Genomic DNA, 11123 nt, shown 5'->3' on the forward strand with positions numbered 1-11123 from the left:
GGTACAGATGAACATTAACCCAATTATGTCACGAATAATGACTTAATGCATGTAAATGATACCTATGAATGTTATCACACTTCAGGCTTCAGCTCTGGGAAAGAACAGTGACATAGATAATCTAAAACTACTGATAATTAAAATTTTACTTGACCTTTTCTGACTTCTTTACTGCAGACTATTTTGTCTTCATGAATATATTGTCGTTACTTAGTCTAAAATTATTAGTGGTTTAGATAGCATTCAATAGAGTCATTTTTTATCTTGAAATATACTGCATTGAAGCAACATACCAGATGTCGCTAAAACCCAATAAAAGGTACGTTAGCTATATGTATTTGGACTTGAGGTGTATGACCCTGTGAATATGGTCAGGAATGGAGACTAAGACTGCAACATAACGAACCAGCCGTTCTCAACTCCATTTGCACATTAGAATCACTTGGAAAGCTTTTAGAAAAATACCTCTGCTTAGGCCTCACGCCCTACAGCTTCTGGCGCATTTATTTGCTCTGGGGTTGACAACACATTGTGCAAGTGCCACAGGGGATTCTAATGCATTATCTGAGTTGAGAACACCTGCACAGGGCTGGGTTTCTTGTTCACTTCCGGAGCCCAGTGCCTACTCCAAGCCTGGATATAGTAAATGCTCAATTAATTGAAGGGTCAGTTGAAGAAAAAGATCTATTGATACAGAAATAAATATTTCCTATCAATGGGGAGATAAATTCTGTACATTAAATTTAGGACTACAGAAGCTAGATTGATCTGAACATAAATAGAGCGGTGTGTTTGCATTTCAATGTAAGATTAGGTCCCCAAGTCCCAGGGAAGGGCTTCTGAGAGCAAAGATCAAAGCCCTATTAGTGTAGGGACCTCCAAGATTCCTACTTTCCTCCACCCCACCCCTCATTCTTACCTTGAATTCTGTAACTTCTTCTTCCTATGAGAATACCCTAGGTAAAGAAGGGAAGAAAAGTCAATTAAAATTGCTGTCACAAATAAATAAAATGGATCCACTGGAGGTAAGGATTGTTTAACCAGATCTGGTTTCCCCTTAGATTGAATTAAATCAAAGTACCACCGTGTGTCTTGGTTTATTATATGAACTATGCTAGAAAGTGATAAAAATGCATTGTTGATATTTAAACATATATGGAACACTTACTATGTGTCTCGTAGTGTGCTAAGCACCAAGAACACAAAGGTAAATTACGAGCCCTGACTTTGTGAAGCTTGTGTTCTAGTGAGGGTGGATTTAAAAATGATAATAATAACTATAATGATAATACCTCACTGTGATGTGATATAAAGGAAACCAACAATGCGCTAGAACTGACACTAGAGAAGGTGGTCTGGAAAGCACTCTCAGAAAAGGTGACCTTTAAGGTTGCCTCTGAAAGAACTCAGCTAAGTGAAGGGCCAGGTGGAGCATTCCAGGCAGAGAGAATCCCTGATAAAGATCCTGGGGAGGGCCCGAAACCGAAAACATGGCTGGAATAAGAGTGACCCAGGATAAGGTCTGAGAGGTAGGCTGGAGCTGGATCCTATAGGACCTTTAACAGCTCAATGAAGGGTTTGAATTTTATACTAAGACCTGTAAGAATAATAACATGCAGAAATATGATATGATTGGGTTTAAGAAGATCACCCAGGCTGCTTTGTGGAAGGTGGATTAGAAAGAGGTATACAGAAGTGAAGAGGTAAGTAGAGATGATGGTGCCTCGGAGTAAGGTGGGGGCCAAGAGATACAGAATAATGAATGGACTTTAGATATATTTTGGAGAAAGACTGCAGGAATTGAACTTGGGTTGTGTGTTAGGAGTGAGGAAAGAGAGGATTCAAGGATGGCTTCTGGCTTTCTGGCTTTCAAAACCAGATAAATGGTAGTGTAACAAGAGGGCTGAAGGGCCAGGGAGGGAGAGGGTGCATGCTGGGAAGGTACAGTATAGACTCTAGGTTCCACTGGATGTGTTAGATGTGCGAGACATCTAAGTGGAGGTGTCATTTGGACAAACACTCTGAGAGTTGGAGAGAGGTCCTAAGGATGACATTTAAGTGTCTGGAAATACAGGTCATCACACAGAGGTGTAGAGAGAGGGAAGTGGCCGGCCCTGAGGGATTGCAACACCTAGAAGTGAAGCAGAAGGGGAAATAAAAGTGGCTGAAAAGAAATGGCCAATGAAGTAGGAGAGCAGTGTTTCAGAAGTCAGGAGAAGGAAGACTTTCTAGAATGAGTGAGACTTAAGTACTGCTGAAAGATGGACTAGAATGAAGGCAGAGGTGTCTATTGCTCTTAGCTAAATGGAGGTCATTGGTGAGTTAACTAACCTGTTTCCTTGGTGCATTGGGTGTAGAAGCTTGGTGGTGGGTTGCACCATGCAGTGGGGTGAGAAGCAGGAACAGCTCTTCTGAGAAATATGGCTGTGGAGGAGCGGAGAAGTGAGGGTATGTGGAGAGGAATGTGTACATTAAAATCTATTTTTGTGCTAATAACAATAGTATCATAAGAAAGGACGAGACAGGTAATTCCAGGGAAAGGGAGGAAGGCAGGCCTGGCGAAGGCAGAGCTGACGGAACAGGCCTCTGACACTTCATCAGCTGAGTAGACATGGGGAGGTCTGCATGGCTGTGAGGCACAGATGTTCATCCCAGAGAGGGCACTAGAAAGACAGAGGTTTGCTGGGCATTACCGAGTGCCAACACATGGAGTTGATGTCATGACTTAGAAACCGGTCACCTGGGTGCTAAGATTTTCTAGAGCAACTGCTAGGGGAAAGATTGCAAATTTAACAGGACTTCCCCATCTGTTCTCCTAAGTAGCCACGATTGTGGAGTAATACATACTGCACGTGTGTACAGAATGCCAGGCTCTCTCCAGTCCTCATTAACCTCCCTTCAAATCCCTTTACTTGTACCAGAACAGTCCTTAATATCCAGGCCTGTGCAAAACCCAAAAAGGTAGTGAGTGTCGTCTTTGGCCTTATCAACCAATACACCATATTCATGTGATCAATTCACAAACTCCAGTGCTGTCATTAGCCTTGGTTATGGGCCCTAGGCCAGGCTGTGACTAATCAAGAATCCTAGCCTGGAGCTTATTTTTCCCAGCACAGGTTTATCTCAACCACCAGGTGTACAAAAATATTTATACCTCAGTTCTTAAACTGTTTCCTCATTTTTTCTTTTTTTTTTTATCTCTTGCTCAAGGATATATTTTGATCTTTAGAGACAAAGGAAGGGAAGGAAGGAGGAAGGGAGGGAGGGAGGGAGGGAGAGACACACAGAGACAGAGATATCCATGTGAGAGAGAAATACTGATTGGTTGTCTCCCCTATGCACCTGAGAGGGGATCGAACCTGCAACCTAGGTATGTGCCCAGACTGCGAATTGAACTGGCAACCTCTTGGTACACGGGGCAAGGTATGTGCTCCAACCAACTGAGCCACGCCAGCCAGAGCCTCATTCTTCCTCATATTCAAAATCCTCTGAACTCAGAAACCACTTAAATGCCTCCTCCTACACCCCAAATATAATTACCTGAGCCATGTCCCTCCGTGGTGAACATCTTTAGAAAGGTTGTAGTAAAGATTCTCCATGGAATCCAAGAAGGGGTGACCTTGGCTAATGTCAGAAAGCAAAGTAAGGATGAGGCCTCTCTGAGAGCACGGGGTTTGTTTCAAGGAATCAAAGGGGCAGCAGAAAAAACAAGAAACACAACAAATAAGGAGCAACACATGCTCAACTTTCAAACCTGGACAACTTCCTTGAGAGTACATCACACATTTAAAATGTTCGTTACACATTTTAAGAACTGTGTTACAGTCATCACAGCGTAATTGTTAATAATAGAACTAATAGCCACACCAATGGCCACACTAATGCTTTTCATAAAACATCTCCTAAAATTGTTCCAATGGCCTATATGGTAGGTATTATCATATTTCATAAAGGAGAAAGTCAAAAGTTTAAATAACTTGTCCCAAGATTACACAGCTAGTAAGAGGCAGAATTGGAGTCGAACTCAGCTCCAACAGCCACAAAGTACACACTCTATAAATCTTAAAACATACAAACACATGCACTTCCCCCCGACACACACACACACAGTTCAGTGGGTCTCAATCCTGGCTGCATTTTGGGGAGAATCACCCGGGGAAGACTGTGCAAACTCCCAGTGCTCAGGTCTACCTCCAGAGACACTGGTTTCTCTGGATTGTGGGCGGGGCCCAAGCATCAGCAGGTGTGAAAAAACTCCCCAGGTAAAGCTAATGGGCAGTCAGGCTCCCAACCACTGATGTGGGCCTCTCCTCCCCAAGCAAAGTACAGCACAGGAAATGTAGTCAATGCACTGTGATAAGCATGTATGGTGCCAGGTAGGTGTGTATGGAAATACTGAGGGAACACTCTTTAAAGTATGTGATTGTCTAACCACTATGCTCTGCCCCTGAAACCTAAACAAGATAGTGTTTAACGGAAACTGTAACTGACAAAGAAAAAAGAAACCAAAAAAGAATAAAATGGCTCTTAATCCTAAAACAATAAAATAAAATATTAAAATAAAATAAATGCTCACTTTGGTTTGTTTAATCCAGGCCCACTTAAGTTCCCCCATTGCATTTGACTCTTAACAGTATTTTAACCTAGGACAATTTTCCCTCCTCCTCCTCCCCTCCACAGACCGATTGGGCAAGGCGGTTGCCCTGTGGACTATTCCATATTCTGGTTTTGTCTGTTTCCTTATGGTGTCAACCTCTTCTCTTTCTGTTTCCTGTAAATGAAACTTAGCACTAGAGGGCTGGTTTGACGTTTTGGAAAGAACACTTCACAGCTAGCGCCGAGTGCTTCAGAGTCCATCACAGCTGTCTGGTTGCTCCACATTTAGAGACGCTAAGATTGACCACCTTGCACCTTTCTCTTTTAAATTAACTCTATATTCTGATGATCTTTCCATTCCAGCTCATATAGAATGTCCTCATCCTTACGGCTACATGCATATATTCCACTTAACAAGACATAGGGTGAAAACACCAAAATTAAGTTATCATCCCCTTGAAATAAAGAGTTTGACTCAGTTAATTTGTAAAAATGATAATAACAGACCCAGCAAGGCCTAGGATTCTGCTAGCCTAACAAATAAAAAGGCTTTTCAACGTGAGAAGCCACAATCATTTATTTGACATCAATATAAATAGCTATTCGGAAAACACTGATTGGGACAGAAACGCAGAGTGTTTGATTAGGATACAAAGGCTATGAGTATTTATAGAAAGAGAAGGGAACAATTGCCTCAGCACAAAGAAGGCATTTTTACTGGTGCAGAAACAGAACGTAGTGACGTTAATGCCAAATAATGTTTTTAATTTTCAGTCTATGAGTCATCGCTGCAGCAGTCATAATAACTGTTTTCTTGTTAGTTTTGCAAGCAGCTCTTTGGGATTCAAGGTTACTTCAGGCCCATGACAAAGGTGCTTTTGCCCTGTTTTAACATTCCAAAGGTTTCAGGCATGTTACTCACAAGGCGGTTCTTCTGGCTTCGCAGCGCCGCCAACTCCATTTTAAGGTGGCTCTTTTCTTCCTTCCTTCCATCCTTTCTTTCTTGCTTGCTTTCTTCCTTTCTTTTTGGTGCCACTTCTTTAATTATGTGAATGCAAGTTTCCTTTTTAAGAAGAGAGAAAGGGGAGTTTCTAGAGGTTCTTACAGGATTAGGTGATCCTTTAAGACAGGGCCTTCTGTTTCTCATGCTCTCCAAGCAGAGAGTAAGGTTCCAATAGAAAGAAGAGGTTGCAGACGCAGATGAGAATGGAATGTGCATTAATCAAGATACTGCAGAGAGTTCTCAGAGTCATGTTCCTTGTTCAAAGCCCAGATGCCTTCAATTCAAGCTTTTTTTCCCCCTATGAGGGGATCCCATAAACCAGCTCCACAGTCCCCATATCACACATGTTCCTCTGTTGATCAATACGTTTGTTTCATACTCTTAATTTTTACTTGGAGGTGCAATGCACATAACAAAATTTACCAGTTTTAAGTGGTTTTAGTACATTCACGGAGTTGTACAACCATCACCACTATCTAATTTTAGAATGCTTCTATCTTATGAGTTTTAAAGACACTCATTTCTGCCCCCTGCCCCATCCACAGCATACACAAGATGGTTCTAGGAAACTCTTCAATTTATTCAGCAGTTTTCATAGATATGTATTGAGCACTTACTATGAGTACGCTGGGTGCTGAGAAACTGTAGACACTTCCCGCAAAGACTCAGTGTACAAAGCGTCATCAACCTACACCTCTTAATACAGAGGACTAAGGTATAGATAGTGTCACTAGAGAGTTACTGTTTGTGCTTGGAGCTTAGACAGATTCCATTTGACAAGCCTCTGCCTTGGCTCAGGGGCTGCGTCAGCTGGAAAAGGAGGACAGGTGGTCTCTGTCACTCACCCAAATGTGCAGCACAGCACATACTAGGTACGTAGGGACTGGCCTCGTGCAGAATGACTTGAGGTAGACACTAGCAGCGTGCCTGGTATATTTGTCCAGTGACTAAAAAGGGCTGCACAGAAGTGTTCATAAGAAGAGATCAATTCTGGCTAGGGGAATGAGGTTCAGCAGAGTTGAAGATGTGACATTTGGGCTGAACCTTGAAAAGTGACACGCCCAATAAAGAAACAGGAGACAAGCATTCCCCAAAGCTGGGTTGACTTTTGGGGAGGAGAGTGGGCATTTGAGGCATTTATTACTGCTGGACCATAGCAGGGAGGGGCTGCATGAAGCAAGCAAGGGGCTTACTACAGTGTAGGGTCATTTACCCATTGAGAAGCAGTGGGAGGGTTTTCAGCTAACCTGTAATACCATCAGATCTTGTTTTTGGCCCTGGCTGGTGTGGTTCAGTGGATTGAGTGCTGGCCTGAGAGCCAAAGGGTCATCGGTTTGATTCCCAATCAGGGCACATGCCTGAGTTGCAGGCCAGGTGCCCCATTGAGAGTGCATGAGAGGCAACCACACATTGATGTTTCTTCCCCTCTCTTTTTCCCTCCCTTCCCCTCTCTCTAACAATAAATAAAATCTTAAAAATAAATAAATAAATAAAAAGATCTTGTTTTTTTTTAGATTTCACTGTAGGCTGTGATGAGGAAGGCCCCACGGGCCACCACACCTGGAAGTCAGCCCTGGAAAGGCCCTGGGGGAGTCCTTAAGGAAACTCGATGATTAGATTCTGGAAGTTGAGTACTGGAGGCTGGTAAGGCGCCAGCTTACATCTGGATGGTTCTCATTACCTTTTCACTGGGTGGAGTCACGACTTTTTCTTTTTCCCCTGATAATCTGATGTGATCAAGAGTCAAAGAAATCTTGGGAGGATGTGTATCTTGAGACCCTTCAAAGCTGTCTACCACTAACTGAAAACAGACCTTGATCAGGGAGAGAGCCATAGACAAATTATTTCTTTCTTTCCAGAGAGCACTGTGAACCTCAAAGAAAAATTTCTCAACAAACCAGGCCAGGAGATTCAGAGCATAAGTACGCTTCCCTGCAATTCTTAGGGTTTTCCTGTATTTGGGGAACTCAGAGTGAGTAATTTCGCTTAGCCTCAAAAATGGTATCACAATTCCCACACAGTCAAAATATAAAGTTTTTGTGTTCATTTACTGTGATTCATTTCAGAAATAGGTAGAAATGCAGAATTATTGCATGCTCTCTTTTGTACATGCTCTTTCATGAAGTATGTTTTTGTTGAAAGGTAAACTAGTTTGTAGTACCTCTTCTTCTGTAATTAGAACAAAGAAAAAGATATATTCGTAGCTCACATCTGACCGGAATAGCTAGGAGTATGACTCAGGAATGTGCGCTGTGACAGCTCCCAGCTGTTCTAATCTATTGTTTCCACAACTGCAGGCACCCACATAGCCTTTGCCACACTCCCATTGCTTTTTTGCTATTATTCACTCAAGTTGTCTTAATTAAGTTTGTCATTGGAGGCATCTAAACAATATCCACTAAATTATGGTTTTGATGCACTGTTATCTAAAAATACACATCAAAACACATCCGCATTTTAAAAAAATAATTTACTTGTTTGTTTATTTATTTTTAGAGAGAGGGGAAAGGAGAAAGAGAGGGAGAGAAACATCACTGTGTGGTTGCCTCTCACTCGTGCCCCCAACTGGGGACCTGACGTGCAACCTAGTCATGTGCCCTGACTGGGAATCGAACCAGTGAACACTTGGTTCACAGGCCGATGCTCAATCCACTGAGCCACAGCAGCCAGGGCCACATCCACATTTTTTAAGTCCATGGGGGACCCACCTGAGGTGGCCCTGCATCACTCCATTACCCCACGCTGCCCGTTTGGGAAGACTGGGTTCAGCAGCTGTCTGGCTCAATAGATTGGAGCCAAACTCTGTCACCCTCTCCCTCTTCTTCCAGGACCCCTCTCCTGAAGCCCTCACACAGCCTTGTGAAGAGCCCCTCACTGTCAGGATGTACCCCACTCCCATTATCCTTCCCTACATACCCTCTTCTGTCACCCCAACCAAACTGGCCTTTTATATGGAAACTTAGAACATGTCACTGAGCACGTGCATGAAGTTAGTACAGTTCCCAAACCTGTGTTCACAGAGCCCTTTGCATCCAGCCCCTGGGAGAGACAGTGCCCACGACTCCTGCCTCGTCTCTTTCCCACGCTGCTCACTCACTGTGCTGCAGCCACACCGGCTGTTTTAGTCCTTGGAACACACCTTACTCTCTGCCTCCTGACACACAAGCTTCTTCCCGCCCCCAAAGCCTTGCATTTGGGGGATTCCACCAGGTGGCTGCCTTGTTTGGTTTCAACTCAAATGTCACCTCTTTCTCAGAGGTGGTCCCTGACCAACCTCACACCTCTTCCCACACTCCTCACCCACATCCCCCACCGCCTGCCCCCACCCAGGCATCCTGGGGTGATATTGCCTCTCAGGAGACATTCGCAGTTGTCACAGCTGGAGGGGCACAACGGCCCCCTGGTTGGCAGAGGTCAGGGATGCCGCTAAACCTCCTACATGCCCAGACGGCCCCACAACACTTATCCGGCTCACACGCCACAGCGGAGAGACCCGGCTCTGTCACTAGCTTCTCATTCTCTGCAGCATTAATCGGTACCACAGCGGATGGGCTGGGGGCGCGGGTCCCCTACTAAACTGGAGCTCGCCGCAAACTGAAGTTCAGGGTGGTTCTCTGCTCCAACCCCAGCACCAGAAGGGTGCCAGGCACACGTGACTCTCCAGTCTTGCCCCACCTGCCCTTGTCCTGGGAACCCATAGCGCGTTGAAGAAGTCAGGCAGAGACTAACTGGTGAGCCCAAGAAAACAGTCAGTTTTCAAAATGAAAACAAAAACCTCCTCATCAGTGTCAATACAATGCAACTAATAAGAGACCCTCACACTTTCATGTACTCACAATTATGTTGGCCACCATCAGTGAAAGATTGGTTCTGCTACTTCTTAAAGATGTGTAACATTTCGTAAGTTTAAAATATGGTCTTAATTACAACTCTGTCCTAATGTCCCAGGACAGATTGTAGAAAATGGAAAACTCAATATATTCTACAAGATTAATATATTTAGCAAAAATAGCCCTGGCTGGTGTGGCTCAGTGGATTGAGCACCAGCCTGTGAACTGAAAGTTTGCTGGTTCAATTCCCAGTAAGGGCACATGCCTGGGTTGTGGGCCAGGTCCCCAGTTGGGGACCTGTGAGAGGCAGCCAACTGATGTTTCTCTCTCACATCAATGTTTTTCTCCCTCTCTTTCTCCCTCCTTTGCCCTCTCTCTGAAAATAAAAAAATAAAATCTTTAAAAAATAATTTTAAAAAAGATTAATATATTTTGAAAAATAATTTAATATTAAGTAAATACTTTCCCTTCCTTCTAACCCATTCTTTCTGTCAGGTATGAACAATGATTTTCTATGGTATAAAATGATAGCCCAATTACCCAATATCAACTTTTCTAAAAAAGAAAATTATTTAAAAAATAAAGCTACTGTTCTGGCCAGGTGGCCCACCTGTTTGGAGCATCATCCCATATACCAAAAAGGTTGTTGGTTCAACCCCCAGTCAGGTCACATCCTAGACTGCAGATTTGATCCCAGGTAGGGGCACGTGTGGGAGGCAGTCAATTGATTTTTCTCTCTCACATTGATGTTTCTCTCTCTCCCTTCCCTTCACTGTAAAGTCAATAAACATATCCTTGCGTAAGGATTAAAAAAAATGAGAAGATACTATATAGCAAGAGACTGATGAATGCAATATTGTAGAAAGTATTTACTAAGCACTGATGCTAGGAGAGCTATTAGTAAAAACTCAGACAAAATAAAAACCCTTTGCATTTCTGTGATGTTTTTCACTTCTCAGACATCTCTCAAGTAACGTGTCATTGTCATGGAATTAACGCTATGCTCTGACATAGGTATGGAAATAATGATCTCTAATAGATGTAGAAACAAAGGCAGAAAGAACAATGTGCTCTAATGTCATCCAGTGTCACTGGTGAGAGTTAGGACGGAACTCACGTCCTAGTTCTAATTCCGTGTCCCGCCTGCTGCCCCCACAACCCCACATAGTGTCACCGGTGCTACTGGGGTGCCAGCAGCTATTATTGCACTCATGAGTTTCACACAGGATTGGAAATGCTGGAATAAGCAGAGTGTGGCAGAACCCCAGAGCCTTTAATGTACCATCATTAAGGTTATGGAGAATAGAACTGCACCATGAATTCAAAGCCCCAAAAGTCACAGAACAGGTTGCCAATGGGAGCTGCAGGTAAGACAAGGACTGGGGGTGAGAGGATGGGACCCCATCTAAAGGTCTTCATGGCACTGGGATGCAGCCCGATGTTACCTGGTCTTTCCAGAGAAGCTACAAATCTGGGTTATAATCTGCAATCTCCATGGTCATGTATGTTGTCTTGAATTTAAAAGAAAAACACTGTAGTTTGAACAAAACAAATTTTTAGACTGGATTAGTCTGACCCAGTTTGGGAAATCTGATAGACAAGGCTTACCAATCTGATTTCCCCATATAACCTTTATTCAGAGGTGCTTGCTCTTAATTTTCTAGAATTCTGCAGAATTGTGTCAAAAATGTTGC

The sequence above is a fragment of the Furipterus horrens genome, unplaced genomic scaffold, assembly GCF_987537825.1.
Source record: "Furipterus horrens unplaced genomic scaffold, mFurHor1.1.pri manual_scaffold_10, whole genome shotgun sequence".
Taxonomy (NCBI): Eukaryota; Metazoa; Chordata; class Mammalia; order Chiroptera; family Furipteridae; genus Furipterus; species Furipterus horrens.